Source organism: Gopherus evgoodei, chromosome 10 (assembly GCF_007399415.2).
Source record: "Gopherus evgoodei ecotype Sinaloan lineage chromosome 10, rGopEvg1_v1.p, whole genome shotgun sequence".
NCBI classification, from domain to species: Eukaryota; Metazoa; Chordata; order Testudines; family Testudinidae; genus Gopherus; species Gopherus evgoodei.
In genome coordinates, this window is record NC_044331.1 from 60,832,533 (window position 1) to 60,857,260 (window position 24,728).

The following is a 24,728-nucleotide window of genomic DNA, read 5'->3' on the forward strand; positions in this document are numbered from 1 at the left end:
CATACACAAGTCCCAAATCTTCCTAGGATTTATTAAGATCTGCTACTATGGCATGCATGCAGTTATACATGTAGGTACATTATGTGTTTTGATTGTATACATTAATTCCCTTCTACTTATATGATATTAAATCCCTCACTTAATCCAGAATGCTTCATAACAGCACGAATGGCTAAATGGTTTGGGTTTGTAGGGTTTTGTTTTTGTTTTGTTTTGTTTTTTGCATGCACTGAACTGTGTTTTCCTTTCAAAAGGAATCATATAAAGGATCCATTGTGGATTTTCAATTCACTAAACGGACAAAAATATGCAGTGAATCTGCATCACATGCCAAACATCACTAACACAGAAACTATGGAATTGCTAATTGCATTCCTGGACTCTGCTCAATATACAGAGGGAGAAACAAGCTCTTCCTTCCAGGCATAAGAGCAAGAATTAATAGAGATGGACAGATCGCAAAGGATTAATAAAGCATATTAAAAGGAGAGGAGAGGCTGTTTTGTTATGCTGCAGTCAAAGCAACAACAATTAGTCTTCACTGCTCTGATGACATAGAACATTTCCTAGCCCATTCTCTACCAAACTATCCATTTCTGTGCCCCATTTATCAAGTCCACCTGATGCACTTTATCAAGGTTTCTGAACATGGGAAACATTTGGGCAAGAGCATATTCTCAAAGTGAGAGAGACCTAGCTATCAGCTGCAGTGACAGCTGCAGTTAATTCCTCTCCGTACAAATGCTGACCCTTTGTCTCCAATATGTTACTTCTAGTGAAAACATCAAAATCCAACTGTTTTATTTACATGGACAGAAGGGCAGGGACCATGGCCAGAGCTCTCTCAAGTGCTCTTAGGGATAACAATAATCAAAGAAGAGGTCACAGTGGGAAAACTTGAGTGATATGGTACGCAGGCCACTGATTGACATTGGGCAAACAATTGCCTCAATGCTGTGCTGGTTCAATCATGTAAACTAAGTGCTGAACACTATGCAGTAGATAACGTGAGACATGCAAAATTGACCTTTCAGCTGAATCACTAAAAGCTGCAGTAGATTAATTTAATCCATGTATCAAGGGCTGTATTCTCTCCACAGAGAAGAGAGAACCACAAACCTTGTATCTGGATTCAGATCCAAATATGCTTGGAGTTTGGTACTCTCATCTGGGGTTTTTGACTCATCCTGTTACAGAGACAGAGGCCACTGAGATCAGCATCTGAAATGCTGCAGAGTTTGGGGGTGTTTGGGTCTAGAGTTCTGGTTTAGTTCCATCCCGGCTTCATTCATCTCTAAAGCCAGAGGGACCTTTATGATGATCTCTTGCATAACACAGGCCATCACATTTCATCCATATACTTTCATACTATGAAGGGTAAACTGACCTGAAAAGGCAGAATACCCACACATATATTTCAGTACTATAGTGTCTCTTCCTTACAACATTAAAATCACTCACTGTTGGGCTACATACCATGGAAGCTCTACAGTTCTATTTGCATACAGGAAAGGAGTCCAAGCAGCAGGAAGGAAGCATTTGAGCTGCTACATGATTTCTTGAAACCTATATAATGCAATAATACCTTGCAATTACACAACGCCTTTCAGCCAAGTAACCCAAGTCACTTTATAAACATTAATTCATTACATCTCACAACATCCCGGTGAGGCAAGTATTTATACTACCCTTTGTACAGATGTCTAAACTGAGGTACCGAGAGATTAGGTGACTTGCCCACACAATGAGTTGGGGATATAGGACCCAAGAGTTCTGACTCACTGTCGACCTCTGCTCACTAGACAGAACTTCCTCTACATTGATTTTAAAGAACTCATTTTGACTAATACACTCTTTCCATTCCACCTGGAAAGTATCAGAGCAGCAAGTTTTAGTCTGAATACATCATGTTTTATACAATGTATGCAGTATAGGAAGATTACACTAGTAATAGCGAACAGTTTTATGGCCCTTTACATAGGTGTTGGAACTAGGGGTGCTGAGGGTGCAGCAGCACCCCCTGGCTTGAAGTCTCCGTCCTGTACAGGGTTTACAGTTCGGTTCAATGGCTCTCAGCACCACCACTATCCAAATTGTTCCAGCACCTCTAGCCTTTTAAATCCTGAGGTATCTCAAAAGGCTCTGGCCAACCATATATAAAGCCACCTCTCAGGTAGAACAGAATATTTCTTAAATAGCACACAGCACCGCTGCACAACAGTTTGCTACAGGAAGCAAAGAATCACATTCAACGGCAGGGCTACTGACAAAGGATTTGTCCACACACTAAGGGGAAGTGTGACTGTAGCTAGCACAGGTAGCCATACTCACATTAGATTTAATCCACCTAGCACAAGTGCATAGTACTGAAGGTGTGGCAGCATGGGCATCAGCACCATCTAGCAACCTGAGTACCTCCCCAGTGAGCCTGTACTGCCCATGCTGCCATATCTTCACTCCTATGATTACCCACACTAGCTGGATTAAAGCTAGCACAGTTATGCCTGCCCATGCTTCAGTTATACCTTTACCTGCAGTGTAGACATACCCCAAAAGAGAAGATAGATGGAGATTAAAAAAAAAAAAATCAAAGAAACAAAGTGGAGTTTAATACACTTAAAAATAATCCTGTGCTACATTCTTTGCCTCCTGCCTCTTTTATTTGTAAGGGGCCAGATCCTCAGCCAGTGCAAATCAGCATAGCTCCACTGACTTTAACAAACTGATGCAAGACAAAATAGATATAAGCAAGAATTAAACCACCATTAGTGCTTCTACATGTGTGGTTTGAATCAAACGAGTTGAACTGATTCATTTCTCTAATACAGACAAAGCCACAGTCAAGGTGCAAATCAAGTGAAGTTATAGGGCTTGATTCTAAATCACACCAAGGCCCTTTTATATGCTTTGGAAGTGTAAAAGGGACCTAAGGTGGGTTTAAATGCCAGGGTAGTGTGAAGGGGCCTTACTGTACATGAGAATCATGCCCTCTAAAGTCAATGAATTTACATCAAGCATTCATCACTAAAGCAAAGATATGTAAAGTTAAGGATCAAAGGTCATCCTCAGGAATGTCTTGATATACACACTGACATTGACATCAAGGGGTGTTAAATATGCATATTGAGGAACAAACAGATCCCTGAAATCACCTTTTGTGCTTAGGATTGTAACTCACATGTTTCTTTAGAGCTTGCAGATCTAAGAGATAGCTACTATACAGATGCACAAGAGACACTGAGAATGGAATGTCAACAGTAGCTCTTGAGTTTTCTTGCTTTTGTAGCTTAATTGTTACTTTATATTTTAGTTTATTTTTTGCTCTCTACAGCATTAACAAAGAAAAACTGCTAAAATCCTATGGCCCATTTCATTGCCCTAGACCTGTGCATGCAAAGGGACCGGCCTGGCCACCTCCAACATCAGTCTAGACCCTGTAGAGGCTTCTGAGGAGGGAGGTTGAGACTAGAGAGGGAGGTCAAGGAATGCTCATAGTCCCTTCTGTGGCCCTGAAAGGATACTGGGGCAGGTGAGGGTGGAAATCTCCGATTGGATCCTTGTGGATGTTTCTTCCTACAGAGACCTGTCCTGCAGGTTTTACTATGGCAGGAGGATGAGCTGGGCCTGAGGTACACTCCTCTGAGATTACATCAGCTTCTGGACACAGTAGACATCTATGGAAATGGATATACTGTGTGGCCCAGTGAAGCTACAAGTGCCAATAGGCATCTATAGCAAACTTCCAATAAGATAGCACTGCTGTTATCAGTGGAGGAGCAGTATCTGACCTGATAAAATACCATAAATGCAATTGGTACAGAAGAGGAACAAAGAAGAAATGACTATACCAATCTCTGCTGTTTTTTGTTACTTTCCTTCCACATTCTCTCCTTGTTTAGCCATACCATTCTTTCCCCCTTCAGCTTTTTGCCACATAGTTAGAGTGATGTCAGTGTAGACACTGTGCTTGGCTATGTTGCCCTAATTGGCCTCCAGGGGGAATCCCAACATGCCCATTCTGACTGTTCTGGTCAGCACTTTGAACTATGCTGCCCTAAAGGGAAATTTTTCTTCCTGTTTGCTCAGGGTGCACAGTTCACACAGCATCTTCCCAGCTGACTATGCTGGCTTTCTGCAGCAGTCCCAGCAGACACTCTCCTGTGTGGAGAACACCAGAGCTGTTGGACCTGCTGAGTCTATGGGGAGAAGAGGCTGTGCAGCTGAAGCTTCATTCCAGCCACAGGAACCTTGATATCTGTGGGCTGACTGCTAGTGGCATGCAGGAGAAGGGCATGAGAGGGACATGCAGCAGTGCCATGCCAAGATTAAGGAGCTGAGGCAAGCATACCAGAAGGCAAGGAAGGCCAACTGTGCGGTGACAAAGACATGCTGCTTTATAAGGAGCTGCACACCATCCTTAGCAGCGACCTTACCTTCACCACCAAGAGTCACGTGGATACTTTGGGGGGACTGGATACTTTGGAGCCAGTGACCAGTGGACTCAACCCCGATGATGAAGTGGTGGATGAGGAAGTGGAGCTGGAGGATGATGTGGAGCAAAGGGCAGGGTTGTCTGATGGCACAGCAAGTGAGGACCCCTTTTCCACTCCAGAGGAGTCTAGCCAATCTCAGCACTCTGGCTCTCGCATGCAGGAGAGGGGAGCTCTGGTAAGGGCTCATTTTGCTTTGACACCAAATGATGAGAGGAGACTGAGCTCTCATGTACTAGAGGAGGGATAAGGGACAGACTTTAACAAGAGAGCCTGTCCATCTACGCACTCCTCCACACTGGCAGAGAACCTTCATCAGATAAGGTGGCGAACCAGGAGGAGTAAGGAGGATATGTTTTTCGAGGTGCTGCAGTCAACAGATGCAGCACATAGTGAAACTAGAGCCTGGAGGGAGACAATTAATGAAAGACTGAGGCTGGATAGTCTGGAAAGGACTCGGAGGCAGGAGTGGATGATAAAGCTCCTGGAGGGCCAGACAGAGATGAAGTCCCTCATTATCCTGTAATCTGAGTATATCCATGCACAACTCCCCCTGCAGAATTCCAGTCCATGCCATCCCCAAACTCCGCCACCACAGTCCTCACATGTTCCCAGTCCCTCACAGTGCACCATGCAATCCACACCTAGGGATTGGAGTTTCCCAAAGAAAGCTGGAGTTACACACTGCTGCAAGAACCCTAACCTGTAAGACTACTCCTCATTATCATGTTCCTTGTTTGACCAAAAATTTGTCCTGTTATTAAACTTGAGTCTTAGAAATAAAATTAGTCTTTATTTGTGACATAAACACATCAGTGCTAACATTGAAACACAGTGGCAATAGATAGGACTATTTGCTCACTACAATTAATGTTCAGGAAGCAAGCTCTACAGGAGTAATTCAAGGCAGCAAGTTATCGCTGCCTGACCAATGCCTCCCATAAAGACACATTACTGGGAATCATTGTCAAAATGCTCCTTCAAAGCCTTCCTGATTAGAATAGCCTCCTGCTGCACTCCTCTAATAGCCCTTGTGTCTGGCTGCTCAAAATCTGAAGCCAGCCAATCAGCCACAGCGGTCCATCCCAGGAGAAACTTTTCCCCCATTGCTTTTAGCAAATAATATGTAGAGTACAGCAGGCTGCAATGACCATCAAAATATTTTCCTCTTTGAGGTCTAACCAGCCAAAAAGACAGCACCAGCAACCTTTTACTTGGCCAAAGTATTCAACAGTCATTTGGCACCTGCTGAGCTTGTTGTTGAAGCACTCCTTCCTACTGTCCAGTTTCCTAGTGTGAGGTTTCATGAGTCCTGGGAGCTAGAGATAGGCGGGGTCTCCAAGGATCACTATGGGCATTTGTTCATCCCCTATTGGAATCTTCTAGAAAGAAAGACCCAGCCTGCAGCTTTCTATACAGTCCACCATTCCTAAAGATACATGCATCACGCACCTTCCCTGACCACCGGGCATTGATATCAGTGAAATGGCTCTGATGATCCACCAGCGCCTGCAAGACCATGGAGAAATAGCCCTTTCAGCTGATGTACTCTGTCCATGGTGGATTTCTAACCCCAAATTGATTCACAACTGACAAGTAGCAGTCTGGAGTTGCTAGCTCCCACACAACAATTGCCACTCGCTTTTCCACAGTGAGGGCACCTCTCATTCTGGTGTCCTTGCAGCACAGTGCTGAGGCGAGCTCCACATACAGTCCCATGAAGGTGGATTTGCGCATCCAAGAGTTCTCCAGTCCCTGCTTGTCATCCCATACATGCATTGTGATGTGATCCTGCCACTCAGTGGCTTGTTTCCCTAGCCTAGTGCTAATGGTCCACCATGTGCAGCTGTTCCATGAATGCCAGCAGCAATCTTGAATTATTTGTTTTCATGGCAGACATCACCAATTCACTCTCTGCTTCACAGCTCATGAAATACTACAGGACCAGCCATGTTGTGTTCAGAAGGCTCATCACCAGCTCAGGGCCCATGCTGTCAGGCAGAGGTGACAGGCACACAGTTTACAAGGGCAGTTGAAAAATGGCACAAAACAAAGTAGGAGGCCGATGGTATGATGGATGGGAAGAACTGCATCACAGGACAGCAAGCACATCCCCATGAGGCATCGCGATCCATTCCCAGAGCTCCCAGGGCAGAGGGTGGCACGTTGCACGGTGGGATAGCTATCCACAATGCAATGCTCTCTCTGTCACTACTCAGATAGCACCCACAGTGGTTTAGGTGCTTTGCGGAATAGGTAAGAAGACAATCTAGCCAGACAGTGCACTTAGCAGAGATGGGATATATCAAAAAGCGGCATGACTGAATAAGATATTTTGCACGTTTTGTTTGTTCCATTGTTTATGTCAGAATCATTTAAGATTTTCCCATCACCTGATTAGTTAACCTCCCTGTGGGCAGCACTGGGGTCTAAAGACTTCTGGGGTGAGAGGGCTGGGAGGTGCTTAAAGTGTAAAGGGTGGATTCCTTACAGAGTGAGAGAGGAGTTCCTGATGAAGAGGCTATGTGGAATTAGACCTGGAGGAATAAGTGAATAACTCAATGGGGCAGTTAATCACGGAGCTTGGATAGAGTGCAGGACTTGGAGGAGAGGTGAGTAAAACGGGATGGACAGAAAGGAACCAAGATGCATAAAACCTTGAAGGCCCGGGGTAGGAGCTTAAATCTGATGCAGAAGGCAAAGAAAACTCGGTACCTTGCTCAGAGTTCTGGGGCGCTTGTATTCAACTTTCTAGTTCTGTCCTGTCACCAAGGGTAAAATACAGAAAGAGTTACAGTGCATTTGACATGGGGGAGAATGACTTTTTTACCCTCTCAAATTAGTGCTCTAACTTATTAATAAATCCAAATTAGAACAGAACGTAACCACTGTCTTTATAGGGAGCTTATACAAGAAAACTCTAGGATCCTTCTCACCATGGCAACTGGAAAGAAACTGCCCCATCCAAGAACATTTTCATTTTCTTCAAAACGAGTTCTTCACTGTTCTTGCTTCTCAAAAGGAATGCGTTCACCCAGTTCTTGGTATAGCACTTGGAGCTTGAGTCTTAGCTACAGTACCACTTAAAGTCTTCTTGTATGATATTAATCCCAAAGCAACAACACACACTAATAACTTATCATTTGTGCTGCAGAAAGTTATTGAAGAATGGGATCAGTCCCTCTGAGATATCAGTAAGCTTGATTTTCCTCTGAACTGGTTTCACACCAGTCTGATGCCATTACATCTGATTTATACCAATGTATTCAGAATCAAGCCATGTTTTTTTTTCATTTTGGAATGCATTGTAGATTTTTATTTTATTTTTCACTGTGGGTTTATTTTAAACATTTCACTAACATTGCATGAGAAAAATCTGACAGTTTTCTGTTGAAAGTAGACCTGCCAACTTTCTAATCGCACAAAACTGAACACCCTTGCCCCATCCCTTCTCTGATGCCCCATCCCCCACTCACTCCATCCCCCCTCCCTCTGTCGCTCACTCTCCCCCACCCTCATTCACTTGCTCATTTTTACTGGGCTGGGGCAGAGGCTTCGGGAGTTTGGGTGCAGGGCAGGGGTGTGGGAAGGAGTGCTGGCTCCAGGAGCGAGCTCCAGGCTGGGGTAGGGAGCTCCGGGAGGCGCTTACTTCGGGGGGCTCCCCAGAAGCTGCGACATGTCCCTTGGCTCCTAGTGTTAGGCATGGCCAGGCAGCTCTGCACAGTGCACGCAGCCTCCGTGCACAGGTGCCACCCCCGCAGCTCCCATTGACTGCGGTTCCCGGCCAATGAGAGCTGCGGAGCTGGCGCATGGGGCAAGGGCAGTGCATGGAGCCGCCCTAGCTGCCCCTGTGCCTCGGAACTGCAGGGACATGTCGCTGCTTCCGGGAGCCATGCGGAGCCAGGTAGGAAGCCTGCTAGGCCCATCAACCGGACTTTTAACAGCCTGGTCAGCGGTGCTGACCGATGCCGCCAGGGTCCCTTTTTGACCAGACATTCTGGAAACCCTAGCTGAAAGCAGGAAGAAAGTTTTCATTAAGTGTCTGTGCAATAGCTTGATACCACCCTTAATTCTGATGGACAAACAAGAAGTCACTCTCGCAGAAGAACTACTCATAAGGCCCTTCTCTGTAGGCACTCTGCAAACAAAACATACTGAAGTGGATGGGCCAGATCCTCAGGTGGTGTACATGGCATGGCTCTATTGATTTCATTGTCACTACACTGATTTACAACAGCTGAAGATCTGGCCCAGTAATGCGGCTTTGTTGGGATGATGGAGGTGTCCTCAGCTGAACTCTAGCTGCCTTCAAGGAGACACTGGAGTGGAGACCCTGTCATAGGGGGTATGTCTACACTGGAACTGGGAGGTGTAAATTCCATCTTGAGACACACTCACACTACTCTGTTCAATCTAGCACGCTAAAGAGAGAAGTGTGGTTGCCATGGCACGAGCAGCAGTAGGGGCCAGCCTCCTAGCATATGCACCTATTGCCTTAGACAGAATCATATGTGGAGCAGCTAGCTTGCAACTATACTTCTAGTTTTAGTGCACTAGCTCAATTAGAGCAGGTGCATGTATGTCTCCTTGAGCTGGAATTTATCCATTCCAGCACTAGCATAGCCATACCTTAAGAAGGGACCTTCACAGTACCTATCCTCTGAGGCCTGCAATGATGCAGCTACTAATTAATGAAGCTTCTCAGTGACCCACTGAAGTAGAGGTGTATTATCCCCATTTTGCAGATACGTAACTGAGACCCTGAAAAGTGAAGGGCCTGATTTGCAGAGATGCTGAGCACCCTTGTCTCCCATTAACTTCAATTAAAAGTTGCGGGTGCACTGTAAAGCCCATGCCCCAAATGACTTGCTAGAGTTCAAACAACAACTGAACCTTTCCAATACCTGAATGGTAGAATTACAAATGCTGTCTGTACCACTTAGTGTACTTCATCTTCAGCATGGTTAACAAACACTAACTAGTCAATCCTTACAACACCCCAGAGCAACGGTTGGTTTCATTAGCTCCATTTGACAGATGTGGGAGCTCAGGGAAAAAGTCAGATTACTTGGTCAAGGCCAAGGGCTTGGAGAGCATATTGTCAGAGCTGAGATTAGAACACTAGCAATTCCTGGCACCCAGTCCCCTGCTCATACCACTACTTTACAACTTCAACCAACGTGCTAAAGACGTGTATGGTACTTGTTACCACTCATTCTTTTAAAATGATATGAGACAATGAAGGGGAAAATTCTGTGGTTCTTCATCAAGCAGAAGTATCCACTGACTTCACAAGTAATGGCATTTGATGAAGGACCACATTATTTTGTTCACATTGTTCATGATAGTATAGGATTTATAACCCTGGCTAGAGCTAAGAGTTATATGGATAAACACAATCCTTCCTCACAAAGCTCTGCAAAATGCACCTCAGCCCAAACCTGCAATACCCCTACTCTAGGGCCAGATCTACACTCTAAACTCACACTGGTATAATTATACTGCTCAGGGGTGTGAAAAATCCACATCCCTGAGGAACGCAGTTACACTGACCTGTTGTAGACAGCACTATGTTGATGGGAGGGCTTCTCCCATCGACACAGCTACCGCCTCTCATGGAGGAAGATTAACTACATTGATAGAAGCAGCTCTCCCATCAGCATAGTAGCATCCTCACTGAAGTGCTACAGCGGTACAGCTGCGCTGCCACTGCAGCGTTTTAAGTGTAGACTCACCCTGGTAATTCTGGGCTTTTCTTGAGAAGACTGTCAACTATGTTGAGATATGCACAAGTGTAGAATTGATTTGTGGCACATGGTACCAGGGACAAGGACTGTACAAGCAAATTAATTCCCATTTGTGAACAAAGGCAGAATCTGGACCAGGTCTAAAAGGCTACACAGAGCCCTATTCTTCAATCCCAACATAAGTAAAACTTCATTGACTTTAAAGTGTCTATGAACTCTCTGACTGGGTCCTAAAGTGTGTGTGGCAAACCGATTTCCCCATCTCTTAATTTAACAGACATCTGCCAGGAGGCATCAGCAGCCAGAGCCAGCTGAGTTAACACATTGAAAAAAGAAAACTATTATAGTGGGCATATCTAGACTATAAAAAGTGGTTTCTGTTTCTATATGCGTCCGAGCTGGGCAGAGGGTTAACTCTGGAAAAATAGGCGCAGCCTAGGACGTCAAGACATTTTGAAAAACCTGACACAGCATCAAACTCCCTCCACCCTCTCCCACTTTTTAATTCCATGGTGTTCTAAGGAAAGGGGAACTAAATGCTGTAGTGATTCATAACTGCCTGTGGGATTGTGCAACTACCTACAATAGACATCTGGGGCCTGCCGCTCTCTCATATGAGTCACAGTAAGCAAGATGTGCCTAGCAGCAGCACCAATTTACTCAGTGCCAAATATCCAAGCACCATTCCACCAACTTCATGAAGATCTGCTTCCATCAGACAGTAATAAAGATTTTTAAAAGTGTTCACTTCCTGTCTTCTAAATCAGGGGTGGGCAAACTACAGGCCCAGCAGACATTTTAGTTTGGCCCTCGAGCTCGCGCTGGGGAGTGGAGTCTGGGGCTAGCCCCACTCTGGCACTCCAGTCAGAGAGCAGGGTCGGGGGCTTCCCTGCTCCGCACAGCTCCCGGAATCAGCAGCATGTCCCCTCTCCAGTTCCTATGCATAGGGGTAGCCAGGGGCTCCGCATGTTGCCCCCACCCCAAGCACTGCCCCTGCAGCTCCCATTGGCTGGGAATCACGGCCAATGGGAGCGGTAGGGGTGGCACCTGCGGACAGGGCAGTGCACAGAGCTGCCTGGCCGGCACCATGGCTGCACATAGGAACTAGAGTGGAGACATGCCACTGCTTCCGGGAGCTGTGGGGATGGGGCAGCACGCAGAGCCGCTTGGCTCTGTCTCTGCATAGGAGGGACATAGACTCATAGACTCATAGGTCAGAAGGGACCAATCTGATCATCTAGTCTGACCTCCTGCACAAGGCAGGCCACAGAACCCCACCCATCCAATTTTATAACAACCCCTATCCCAGGACCGAGTTATTGAAATCCTCAAAATTGGTTTGAAGACCTCAAGCTGCAGAGAAACCACCAGCAAGCGACCCGTGCCCCACGCTGCAGGGGAAGGCGAAAAACCTCCAGGGCCCCTGCCAATCTGCCCTGGAGGAAAATTCCTTCCCGACCCCAAATATGGCGATCAGCTAAACCCTGAGCATGTGGGCAAGAGTCACCAGCCAGCACCCAAGAAGGAATTCTCTGCAGTAACTCAGTTCCCATTCCATCCAACATCTCCCCGCAGACCATTGAGCAGACCTATCTGGTGGTAATCCAAGATCAATTGCCCAAATTAACGATCCTATCATAACATCCCCTCCATATACTTATCAAGCTTTGTCTTAAAGCCAGGAAAGTCTTTTGCCCCCTCTACTTCCCTCGGAAGGCTGTTCCAGAACTTCACTCCCCTAATGGTTAGAAACCTTTGTCTAATTTCAAGTCTAAACTTCCTAATATCCAGTTTATACCCATTTGTCCTCGTGCTTACATTAGTACTAATCTTAAATAATTCCTCTCCCTCCCTAACGTTAACCCCCCTGATATATTTATATAGAGCAAGCATATCCCCCCGCAGCCTTCTTTTGGCCAGGCTAAACAAGCCAAGCTCTTTGAGTCTCCTTTCATAAGGCAGTTTTTCCATTCCTCGGATCATCCTTGTAGCCCGTCTCTGAACCTGTTCCAGTTTGAATTCATCCTTCTTGAACATGGGACACCAGAACTGCACACAGTATTCCAGATGGGGTCTCACCAACGCCTTGTATAACGGTACTAACACCTCCTTATCCTTGCAGGAAATACCCCGCCTGAGGCATCCCAAAATCGCATTTGCTTTTTTAACAGCCGTATCACATTGGCGACTCATAGTCATCCTGCTATCAACCAGTACCCCAAGGTCCTTCTCCTCCTCCGTCGCTTCCAACTGATGCGCCCCCAACCTATATCCAAAATTCTTATTATTAATTCCTAAATGCATAACCTTGCACTTTTCACTATTGTATTTCATCCTATTTCTATTACTCCAGTTTACAAGGTGGTTCAGATCTTCCTGAATAGTATCCCTGTCCTTCTCCATGTTAGCAATACCCCCCAGCTTCGTGTCATCCGCAAACTTTATTAGCACATTCCCGCTCTTTGTGCCAAGGTCAGTAATAAAAAGGTTAAATAAGATCGGTCCCAAAACCGATCCTTGAGGGACTCCACTAGTGACCTCCTTCCAGCCTGACAGTTCACCTTTCAATACGACCCTCTGGAGTCTCCCCTTTAACCAGTTCCTTATCCACCTTACAACTTTCATATTCATTCCCATCTTTTCCAATTTGACTAACAGTTCCCCGTGCGGAACCGTGTCGAACGCCTTACTGAAATCTAGGTAAATTATATCTACCGCATTTCCTTTATCTAAGTAATCCGTCATCTTCTCAAAGAAGGAGATCAGATTGGTTTGACACGATCTACCTTTACTAAATCCGTGTTGCAATTCGTCCCAATTACCATTGACCTCTATGTCCTTAACTACTCTCTCCCTTAAAATTTTTTCCAAGACCTTACATACTACAGACGTCAAGCTAACAGGCCTATAATTACCCGGATCACTTTTATTCCCTTTCTTAAAAATAGGAACTACATTAGCAATCCTCCAGTCATACGGCACAACCCCCCGAGTTTATCAATTGCTTAAAAATTCTCGCTAACGGGCTCGCAATTTCACGCGCCAGTTCCTTTAATATCCTCGGATGGAGATTGTCCGGGCCCTCCGACTTCGTCCCATCGAGCTGTTCAAGTACGGTCTCTACCTCAATTGCGGTAATATCCACTTCCATATCCACATTCCCGTTTATCATCCCTCCATCATCGCAAGGTTCCTCACTAGTCTTATTAAAAACTGAGGCAAAGTACTTGTTTAGATGTTGGGCCATGCCTAGGTTATCCTTAACCTCCATTCCATCCTCACTTCTTCTTTCTTTGTTTTCTTCTTATTTATGTGGCTGTAGAACCTTTTACTATTGGTTTTGATTCCCTTTGCAAGGTCCAGTTCAATGTGGCTTTTAGCCTTCCTCACTTTATCCCTACATGTTCTGACCTCACCAAGGTAGCTTTCCTTACTGATCCTGCCTTTCTTCCACTCCCTGTAAGCTTTCTGCTTTTGTCTAATCCCCTCTCTGAGTTGCTTGCTCATCCAGTTTGGCCTACAACTCCTGCCCATGTTTTTTTTCCCCTTTCTTGGGATGCAGGCTTCCGACAGTCTCCGCAGCTGCGACTTAAAGTAATTCCAGGCCTCCTCCGCATTTAAATCCACTAATTCCTCCGTCCAATCCACTTCCCTAACTAATATCCTTAACTCTTTAAAATTAGCCCTCGAGAAGTCAAAAACCCTAATCCCAGATCTACATTTGTTTATCCTTCCATCTAGTTTGAACTGAATCAGCTCATGATCACTCGAACCAAGGTTGTCCCCTACCACCATTTCTTCTATGAGGTCCTCACTGCTCACCAACACCAAATCTAAAATGGCATCTCCTCTCGTAGGTACTTCAACTACTTGATGAAGAAATCCATCCGCTATCACATCCAGAAAAATCTGACCCCTATTATTCTTGCAAGCACTCGTCCTCCAGTCTATATCCGGGAAGTTGAAGTCCCCCATAATCACACATTTCCCCTTTGTGTTTACTTCATTAAAGACATTAAAGAGGTCTCTATCCATATCCCAATCAGATCCCGGCGGTCTGTAGCACACGCCAAGCACTATCTCAGGGGAAGCTCTAGTTGCTTTTTTACCCAGTGTGATTTTTGCCCAGACAGACTCTGTCTTATCCATTCCATCGCTTCTTATTTCGCTACAGTTAATTTCATCATTGATGTATAAGGCTACTCCACCACCTTTGCCTTTCTTCCTGTCTTTTCTAAACAGCACATAGCCTTCAATACCCGTGCTCCAGTCATGAGTACTATTCCACCAGATTTCAGTTATCCCTATAATATCCGGTTTCACTTCCTGCACCAGTAACTCCAGTTCCTCCATCTTGTTACCTAGGCTCCTCGCATTAGTGTACAGACCTTTTAATTTTCGGCGTTTGGCGTCAGTGACATTCTTTCCTCCATCGTGCAGAGACCTTTTACCACCAGCATCACCCGTTACTCTGGTTTCTACTCCAGTATTCCTCCTTGGATCAAATCTTGGGACTGCAAGGGTATCCCCTCTCACTTTGTTTACTTTCCTCTCCAGGTTATATTCCGGCGTGGAGATCTCCCGAACATCTCCCAACCATCTCCCCCAACTTCCTAGTTTAAAGCTCTCTTGATGAGGTCGGCGAGCCTCCATCCTAGAATTCTATTTCCCTCCTTGCTTAGATGAAGTCTATCCTGAGCGAACAGTCGTCTATCCGTAAACGCTTCCCAGTGACCGTACATCCCAAAGTCCTCCTTATAACACCACTCCCTAAGCCATCTGTTGATCGCCATAATCTTGTCACTCCTTCGTCGCCCCGCTCTAGGAACCGGCAGAATCCCACTGAAGATCACCTGAGCCTCGATGTCTTTGAGCCTCTTCCCCAGTCTGGCATAGTCCTCCTTGATACAGTCCAGCGAGTAACTAGCCGTATCATTCGTTCCCACATGAAGGATAATCAACGGATTCTCTCCCGCTCCCGCTAAGATCGTATTCAGCCTCAGGTCCACATCCTGTATCTTAGCCCCTGGTAGACAGCACACCCTTCTGTTCTCCCGATCAGGTCTAGTTACAGGCCTATCTACTCTTCTCAGTAAAGAGTCTCCAATCACGTAGACTTGCCTTTTCCTGGCGACAGTGCGATTCTGCGGTCTATCCCCCACAGCAGGTGGTCGCAATTCCTTTCGATTTATATTCGCCCTTACAATCCTCCTAGGGCTCATACCTGGTGTCGCCTCCATTGACTCCTCCCCTCCTTCTGCAGGACTAGCTGCTCGCCTCTTCTTCCTCGCCCTTTCTCCTTCAGCAGCCTGCTGTGCTCCATCTTCATTTCCCAACTCAGCAAACCTGTTCCTGAGTTCTATTTCTCCATCGCTGGCCCGTCTTTTCCTCTGCCTGGTTCTCCTCGTCACATGCTTCCACCGTCCACTTTCCTCACCCAGCAGCCCCTCCTCAGAGTCCTTTGGTCCTGCTTCTATCCGCTCGTCTGAGCTTGTCCCCTGCGCCTCATCATGTCTGTGTTCCATCATCTGCTCAAATCCCCTTCTAAACTCAGCCAGAGTTTCCACTTGCATCTCCAGTCCCCTTACCTTTTCCTCCAGCAGCTCTATCAGGCAGCACTTCATGCAGATGAAACTCCTTTCAGGTGCTCCCTCTAGGACCATGTACATGCCGCAGCTACCGCATCCGGTCATCCTCAGTGTGTCTGCACCTGCTGCCTCCGCCTCCATCGTAGCGCTCCAACTCTGTGCCTGGCAATCCACGCCTCACACCACACCGCAGGCCACCAACAAGCATTGGGCTGCTGGCAGACCCCTGCCTCTTCCCTAGTCTGCCTTCCTGGTTCCTCTGCCTTGGTCTCCCCTGTAAACTCCCCTGTTAGCTGCTCTGTTCGCCGCCTCCTGTGCCGCTGCAGCTGACTGTGCCTGGCTCCTTATATAGGACCCCATATCAGGTAAACCCCGCCCCCAACTCAGGGCTCAGCCTCGCTCCCAGCACACAGCCCCTAGCAGCCTGCACACACACTCACTCACACACAAACACCACAAACTACAAAAACTACAAAAACCTGCTCCTCCAACAGCACTCCCACTGAAACTCCCCTGTTAGCCGCTCTGTTCGCCGCCTCCTGTGCCACTGCAGCTGACATGCCGCTGCTTTCGGAAGCTGCTTGAGATAAACATGGCCCAGAGCCTGCACCCCTGACCTCCTACCATGCCCTAACGCCCTGCCCCAGCCCTGATCCCTCTCCTGCCCTCTGAACCCTTCGGTCCCAGTCCGGAGCACTCTCCTGCACCCCCAGCCCCTCAGCTCCAGCCCAGAGCCCACACCCCCTGCCAGAGCCCTCACCCCACCTGCTCCCCAGCCCCCTGCCCCAGCCCAGAGCCCGCCCCCGTACCATGAATGCCTCATTTCTGACCCCACCCAGAGACTGCACCCCCAGTCAGAGCCCTCCTGTACTCCAACCCCCAATTTTGTGAGCATTCATGGTCCGCCATACAATTTCCATACCCAGATGTGGCCCTCGGTCCAAAAAGTTTGCCCACCCCTGTTCTAAATAGACTGGAGCACATAATCTACTCTATAAACTTAACCTCTTTTGCTCACAGAATGGGCATGAGCAGATCAGTTTCTTCCAATTCACTTATTTGAATCCACTCTAAGCTTTTTTCATTGCATTAGCTGGTCACAAACAGCTCACTGCAAGTATCTAATACTCTATACTCAGACTTTGAGCTGTGTTTGTTAATTGTGGCTAGCACATAACTCACACGATATTGCTTCTGTTCACAGATTGGGTGAGTACAACTTATAGGGCCCAACCCCGCAACCTGGTCCAGGAGGATAGATCCCTGCCTCCACTGGAGCCCCACTAAACAGGCTCAGAGACCCCCTTCAAACTCAAAGGATTCAGTTGTAGGACTGGGGTTTTCCTTGTACTTAACAATAATACCTACTTCTTACATAGCTAACAAAGCTGTGTGAACTCGTCACCATCTTCATTTGCTTGTATGTTATATCCGCATTCCCATCCTCTTCCTTTTGTGTTTTAACTAAGTCCTTCATGACGGGAATAGTCTTTTGTGGTGGGCACTGTCCAGACACAAAGGGGCCTCGTTTCCAAATGGGGCCTTTGGCTGCTATTATAATATAAATATTTACTACTAAACCCCTCTGGCTTTGAATCTCTCAGGGAGAGCGAGCAGTTTAGGGAGTTGCTGTAAAGAATCTAAATTAGGCCAGTTACGATGTGCCTGAGGTATCAATCTTAGAAATATTAGGCTGCTGTAAAGTACTGGCCCAGACTGTGCCACTCTCACAATGAGTAGCACCTTACTTTTCAAGTAATCCCTTGGATTACAATGGTGTTGAGTGTGCAGTAAAGAACTACTCAACATGAGTAAGGGTCATGAGTAATGGCTCTTTGGGGCTGGGTGCGGAGATTACGTTTAAATTGTCTTGGCATATTCACACAAAGGAACTGTCTGAATTTAGTCCTAGTTGCAAAGGGTGTGGTCGGGTCCTTGTCTGGCTTGTTTAATTGCTTCTCTGTCAGGGCTCTGGCAAGGGGTTTGGGAATCCTGTTCCTCCACAATTAAGCAGCATTCCATTCCATATAGAATATAGGCTTTCAGATGAGTACTCTATTGACCTCTACTTTAAGTACAGATTTATCTATTCCACTGCAATTACAGGGCCATGCATAAGAGTTTAAAATTTGATATCTGCAAGCACTTGATCTTTTGAGCTTAGAAACTCAGGTGCTAAAACATTCACCTAACACACCAAAGGAGTACAAGTACTAGTGCAGTAAGTTTATTTTAAAATGCAAGCAAATATTCAAATAAGCTTCTTTGCAACACTCAGCTAGTTCAATGCCTGGGTCACCTTTGCTGAAGCAACACCTTTGGAAGGTGTGCCACCTACTATGTCATCAGGGAAGTTCAGAGAAGGGGGTAGGAGTTCTTCCTCCCCTTCTCTTTCTGCTTCCCACCTTTCTACTATGCAATGGAACACTGCCCAGGTAGCTATAAACATCCCCCACATGGACTCTAACACTATGGACTCTTTACAAACAATGCATCGCTATTTCAAGCCCAATCACATAGTTCTACTGACATGGGGCCATATCTTCTGCTTTTATGTATCCATGGCAGGAATGGACATAGTGCAAATATCAGCCAAAGTGGATCATTTTGCATAAAAAGAGAATGGATCCAAGCGGCAAATTTAGCCTATTGTTATTACCTTGATTAGCCATGTTAATCCCCTCACTTTTTCATTTAGGCTATCCATTTCATTTTGATTGACATTTTTATCCAAGGAATATGAAAGATCCAATCTGACCAGTTTTCCTCCCCCACAGCTTCATCTTTGATTAAGCCATCTCTCTGATAAAACACCAAAAGAGGTGGAGGAAAAATACTGTGCAGTATCAACATGAGCAGGGGCGGCTCCACGCCCCAGCATGCCAAGCGCGTGCTTGGGGAGGCATGCTGCGGGGGGCACTCTGCTGGTTGCCGGGAGGGCGTCAGGCAGGCAGCCTTCGGCGGCATGTCTGCGGAGTGTCCGCTGGTCCCGTGGCTCTGGTGGACCTCCCGTAGGCATGCCTGCGGGAGGTCCACCGGAGCCATGGGACCAGCGACCAGCAGAGCGCCCCCCATGGCATGCTGCCAGGCTTGGGGTGGCGAAATGTCTAGAGCCACCCCTGAACATGAGAGCCTTCTTTCCCGTTGGTGAAATTAGCATTTTCTCTCTCCAGGCCTGCTGAAATCTCATCTAACAAAAGGTAAGCCTGAATTCTCTTGTGTGGGCATTTACAAATCTGACCATGGCACTGAGAAACTATTGCCATGGTTAAATCTTCAGATACCTCCAATATTTTCATTTCTGCTAAGAAATCTTTGTCATCATTATATCCCAGGAAATCCCATCTCCTTAATCTTGTTTTCCTTATTTATCATTAAGCCCAGCTCCCAATAACAATCTGCATATGGGAATAAAATAACTCTTTAGAATGATCTACAATTAACATATCCTCTGTCTATCCCTAAAGACTTCAGCTAGGGATACCATTGGTTTCATTATCACAGTAATCTCAGGGGGGGAAATTAAAAGGCAAAAATCACCAAAATTATTCAGATGCCTCATTCACTGTGCACCAATCAACCTGCACATCACACTTCTCGACCTTGCAGTCTGCCAGTGTGTGACACTAGCCATTAAAATGTGTGACCAGTGACCAAGATGTGGGACATCTGTCTTTTGCTGCATGTTTTGCCATAATTGGCAGATCAGAATGGTTTATTAAAATAACAAAAACAAACAAAAAATGTGTTTTGAAGGATGCTTTGTCATTGTGTGAATTAAATGAGACAGTTTTCCAGTCTGTTAAAATAGGTATCATTTGAGGAGGAGTTTCCCTGCTCACTGTTTGGGGGCTTTGGATTTGGGGAGAAGGTTCTTACCTTGGCTTCTTGTGGGGCTCCAAGGAGAGGGGTATTTGGTTAAGTGGGGTGGTCTCTACCCAGGCTATCCCTAAATTCAGTTAATGTTGCCCTCATGCTACCTACACACTTACACACAGGGCCTATACAATACATTTAATGCTGCTGGTCCAACAAGCAGGAGGACTCCATTACTGCTGCCCTATTGCCCTCCTGGGCCCAGAGGCCCTTAGCCTCTTTTCTAGCAGCTTTGGGCTTCACACTCCCCTTTTTCCTCAGGTGGATAAAAAAGTTAACTTTCTAAGTTAAAATTCTTTATCCATCTTTAATAAAATGACAATGTTTCACACATAATGTTTGAATACATACATGCAGTTAAAAAGATAGCAACCTTACCTTTGTCAGTACACACACAAATTCAATAGTCCCAGTCCTCACCTGTACCAAGGTTGCTTTGTACCACGCTGGCAAGGAAATCACCAGTGGTTACTTATGGACAGATCACTCCACTCTAGGGACAGTCAGTTTAATGACTCCTGTGCAACCCATTTCATTTGGAGTGGTGGGTGTTGGATGTGGCTAACAAGAAAAGGACATGGCCACATTTTCCTGGAATCCTAGCAATCTCTGTCTTCTATTATGTACTCTTGGGGCCTCTGGCAGTCATCTTAAATTAGAACAGTCTGAAGGCTACTCTAAATTATGCCGGGGGACTGGTCTGGGGTATAGATGGCTCAGAAACATGGAGCACAAAAGTGTATTACAGCTCTGCTTCTGAGTTGTATTGTCTGCTTCTCAGCCACAGCCAAAGATTGAGCTAATACATTTGGTAAGGCACAGTTATTAACTCACAGAATACTTATTTAAAAGATGCTAAACTACATATTTAATTACTTCATCTACATGTGTAATTCCCCACTATGTGTAGTAATGTGACAAAATTTACATTGGTATTTCAGAGGTGCCAGCACTCTAGAAGTACTCAGAACTACATCTACACTGGTGCCTGGACGGGGATACAGGGCCATACGTATGCTTGCACATATACCCATGCCTGTACTGAGTGTCCACATATACTGTGCTGGACACAGGTACACACTCTGTAGGTACCTGGGTACATCCCCATCCACACTAACTTCTTTTGGTGCATGAGGTTAGCTCTAGTGTTTCAGGGTTGGTATCTCAGTGTTCTGCGCATCGGAGAAGAGGATCTTGGATTTACCTTGCTGTGTGTGGGAGGTACTGCAGACAGCTTCGCACATTTGATGATGGCACCTCCCGCTCACCCTTCTCTCCTGCCTAACTTGGTCGAAGACATAGAACAAGTGACTGATGAGGCAATTCTGCTCCTGTGGGGGGTGGGGGAGGAGAAAGAGTGTGTGTATGTGTGTGTGTGAGATACAGCCAACAAGAATCCTAGTTGTATAGACTTGGACCCTTCTCAAAAGCTGAAAACGGATGATCGAGGTGGTGACTGATCCACTGTTACTCCAAGATACAGGACACTGCTTGTGCTGTGACTGTATGTCCATGGGTGGACCATCACTTCTGGACCAGGAGAACCAGCACAGTGTGGTGGGATCATATCATCTTGGAAAGCTGGCAGGAGGACCAGTGACTGCAGAACTTCAGAATGAGAAAGCAGACTTTCATAGAGCTCTGTGAGGAGCTGGTCTCAATCCTACTGCAGCAGAGTACTCATTTCCGAAGACCCATACCAGCAGAGAAGCGGGTGGCTATTGCCCTCTGGGAGCTGGCAATATCAGACAGCTACTGGTCAGCTGCAAACCACTTCAGGGTGGGGAAGTCCCCTTTTGAGGCTGGTGCAAGTTTCAACACTCATCTACGCTTGGGTGGTCTCCATCATCAAAGTACCAAAAATTATTGCTGGGTTCCAGAGAATGGGGTTTCTAAACTGGGGGTGGGGGAGGACATCAATGGCACCTACATTCCTCTACTTTGCCCTCCAAAAGGCACGAGTGAGTGCATCAATCAAAAAGGTTACTCTTCACTCATTCTTCAAGGCATAGTGGACCACAAAGTCAGATTTATGAACACTAACATTGGACACACAAGAAAGGTTAATGATGCCAAGGTGCTGAAGAGACTGGGACTGTCGTGGTGGATGGGGTGAGTCCTCTGCTTCAGCGTCATGGTGGGATGTAGATGCAGTAGGAAGAGGAGTAGCTGGAGAAGAAGGTGGCAGTTCCCAGTTATGGGAGCAGCTATTATGCAGGCAGAACCCGATTCCGTTCCTCTATCACTTGTACCAGGGATTGCAACAGGGCATACTCCCAGTCCCTTTGGACAAGCTCTGTGCATATTGCTACAGGAACCAGATAATTAATACCTCTTGTCTTTGAAAATATCTCCTGCTGCATAGCCTGTTCCTCCTACTCAATATCCTGTTTTTCCCTTTCCCTCATAAAGGGAAACTGCTCCTGGCTCCATCTGTTGATCCCAATGACCAGGTCTTCCAGTGTCCTTTTCTGTCTTCCTCTACTATTCCTGGGTAGAATGGGTTCACTCTGCTCAGCGGAAGATCCTACAAATTCAGTCACAAGAACAGCATTATATTTTTTCTTCTCTTGGAAAGTGGGCAAGAAATCCCTCAAGATAACATAACTTTTGCTGTGGAATGCCACAATATTAATACTTTTCAGCATTTCAGGAATGCAAATGTTTTGGTATCCTTGGTTCTGAGAGAACTTTTGCAGCCCTCTAGAAAGGAGCACCTGCTGAGAACGGTAGGTAGCATGAACTATTTAAAAAAAAAATTAATGTCTCAAAGTGTGTGACTGAGCCAGTGCGAGCATTTATTTCAGGGGCAACATTAACTGTTCTCATATTTTTCTTTTCAGGCTGGCCATCAGTTGGTGAACATAGCAGTTTTGAAAGTACTAGACTGGAAAAGGAACGTAGCTTTCCAGTCCTACGGTGGGGATCCAGCAGTCTGTGTCAGAGAGATGATTGTGCTACTTTCCACCCATCTATTAATGAATGAATGCAGGGGACTGGTGAGCTATGAAGGTGGACCAAGCAAATCTGTGCTACGCTGGAGTCTTAAGAACCAGTTAGAGTTCCTGCTGTATGAAATATGCTGACATATGCTTATGGGACTGGGAAATAGACTACATTCTGAACTAGCAGATGGTTGGAGACTACATGGAGGGAGATAAGCAAACCACTTCAAATGCCCACCCATCCCCAAACCAGTCCCTGCAGCATCAGGCAATCTGGCTCCTTCTTCCAGCAAAGACCAGAGAAAGGAACCGGAAAAGTAAGGATGCTGTACTGTGTGCCATGGAGTTTCCGATCAAGACTGCAAGCCACTCACCTCCCCACTGCAAAGGGGCACTGCCCTGTGTTTGTGCCACCGCTGCAGCAGATCCCTCACCTACTACCCTTTCTCCTGGCTTGTGTGGCATGGCTGCAAGTGGAAAGATGCCAGCCACCAGGGCATGGGAATGCTTGAAAACTTTTTTACTGTAACAGAGGACCGCTATCACATTCCTTGGAGAAGCAAAGTTCCTCTTCTCCTTCCCGCGTGTAACTGGTCCTGATACTAAACCCATCTCCCCTTTTGAGTGACTCCCATTTGCAAGATGTGTTTGTGTGCGTGTGTATGGAGAAGGGGGCGTTACTGTAGTGAAAGTCTGTGATCTTGAAGGAGCAGAAAACAGCTGCAACTTTGGAGAACAATTAATCTTGCACAAACGTCCTATCTCCAAACCAGCCCTATCCACTCCCTTCATCACTGTCAGCCTGTTGGCTGACAAACACATAGACCCAGGGGCAATGTGATAGTTCGCTGATAATCTGTTCTACAGCTTCCACCAAAAAAAAAAGCTTTATAGTGGTTTCAACAGAATGTTGAATTTACAGTTGTGCCTAGGTCTGGGTCTTTTGTTGTGGGGGAGGGGCAGAAGGGATGGCCTTTCAGGCCTGCATGCAGCTTTGGAGATAGGAGGTGATGTTGGCTGGGAGGGTGGGGTTTTAACTTACCAGCCTCAGGTTCCAATTTGTACTGAGCCTCAAGGTCCTCCTTGCTTGTCAGGAGGGGCTTGCTCAACCTGCTCCTCTGGGTAGAGGTGCAGGATAACATGCTCCTCTTTCTTCCGGGCGTCCTCCTCTATGTTCCCGCTAGCTCCACACCCTGGCCTTCATTGGCATCCTGTCGGATAATGAGGCCAGCAGGGTTGAAAAGGAGTCATGTGTCACCTCAGCCTAAGCCCCAGCTCCTTGAAGAGTAGGCATGCTGGAGGACCCCTCTTGGAGCGACTGCTGGAGTCTTTTGCCCTCTAGTACCAGACCAGTGCTTTCTCCATTCCGAGCACTGGGCTGGAGTATGAAGAATGCCCACTGAAAATTCCCAGTAGAGGTGTAAGCGGTGAGTTTTCCCCACATGCTCAGGGTTTAGCTGATCACCATATTTGGGGTCGGGAAGAAATTTTCCTCCAGGGCAGATTGGCAGAGGCACTGGGGGGTTTTCACCTTCCTCTGCAGCATGGGGCACGGGTCACTTGCTGGAAGATTTTCTGCACCTTGAAGTCTTTAAACCATGATTTGAGGACTTCAATGACTCAGACATAGGTTAGGGGTTTATTGCGGGAGTGGGTGGGTGAGAGTCTGCGGCCTGCGTTGTGCAGGAGGTCAGACTACGATCATAATGGTCCCTTCTGACCTTAAAGTATTAAAGAAAGGTTCCAGGAGAGGGGAAAGATTCCGTCAGCAGGAACGCAGTAGGGAAAGACTCCAATAGCTTTCTGCTTCAGGACTCTTTTCTTGGAGGTTGGGGGCAGCAGAGGGAGCTCCAGCAGCTCCCTATGGCAGGGAAAGTCTCTGGCAGCCTTTCCCCATTGCCTCCCACCTGCTAAAGCCTTTCACTAACACTCGTGCAGTTATACACCACAATGTAGACATTACCTGCTTTTCACTGTGGTGTCTACCTACACATTCTGTACATGTCACCCCTTGAAGTGTGCAGCGTAGATGAAGCCAAGCCATAAGCACACATTTCTGATCTCAGATGCTGATACAGAATG

General features: G+C 46.4%; 1 long non-coding RNA gene across 3 annotated transcripts in view; it reads right to left on the reverse strand.

Annotated features, from left to right (window-relative positions):
• LOC115658324 overlaps positions 1 to 24,728 on the reverse strand; it is a 67,524-nt gene that overhangs the window by 37,852 nt on the left and 4,944 nt on the right. Inside the window, exons 4-5 of one of the 3 annotated variants that reach the window (XR_004002239.1) lie at positions 23,689 to 23,857; positions 19,706 to 22,228 (exon numbers count right to left, since the gene is read on the reverse strand). The exons of 1 other annotated variant lie outside the window; for it this stretch is intronic. This is a non-coding gene — a long non-coding RNA (uncharacterized LOC115658324). Of the gene's footprint in view, positions 1 to 19,705; positions 22,229 to 23,688; positions 23,858 to 24,728 lie in introns of those variants that run through there. One more of the 3 variants, XR_004002240.1, reaches the window with a different exon arrangement.